The following is a 556-nucleotide window of genomic DNA, read 5'->3' as shown; positions in this document are numbered from 1 at the left end:
CGGCGCCCTCCTTCCCCTCAGAAGCGACGGGCTGGGAACGAGCCACTGATTTCTCGGGGAGGGGGGTCCCGCACTGCTGTGGTGGAGTTTTCTTGCGCTACTACCAAATAACCTCAACTAAAAAGAGCACCGTGAAGAAAATGAGGCTTTTTTATTTAAGTTTCTTGCTTTGCCGAGGGTTTCCCGCGTATAAATCTCTTTTTTTTTTTTAGTGTGAGAGGTGGTTCTCCCCTTCCTCTCGTATGAACCGAGAGTGGTACGGCCCGCTCGGTCCTGTAATGCGCATGCGTTAAGGGAACAGCGAGCGAAGAAAGGGGAGGAGGTAAAGGAGCCTCGAGCAAAGCTGGTCGGGTAGGATTGGCAGCTTGTACGCATGCGCAAGAAGGAAGGGGCCGAAGAAGGAGGAGGGGGGGAACTTAGCGAAAGAGCGGGAAAAACCGTTGCGTTGTGAGAGGAAAAGCTTTGGGGAGCGCATGCGCAGTGCCCAAAGACAGTCTCTCTTTAAGATAATTGGCAAAACGTTAGTTAATTTCTGTTCTGTGGTAAATTCGTTATT

This window comes from Elgaria multicarinata, chromosome 20 (genome assembly GCF_023053635.1).
Source record: "Elgaria multicarinata webbii isolate HBS135686 ecotype San Diego chromosome 20, rElgMul1.1.pri, whole genome shotgun sequence".
NCBI lineage: Eukaryota > Metazoa > Chordata > Lepidosauria > Squamata > Anguidae > Elgaria > Elgaria multicarinata.
The sequence above is the reverse complement of the archived record's forward strand: the minus strand, read 5'-3'. Positions refer to the sequence as shown.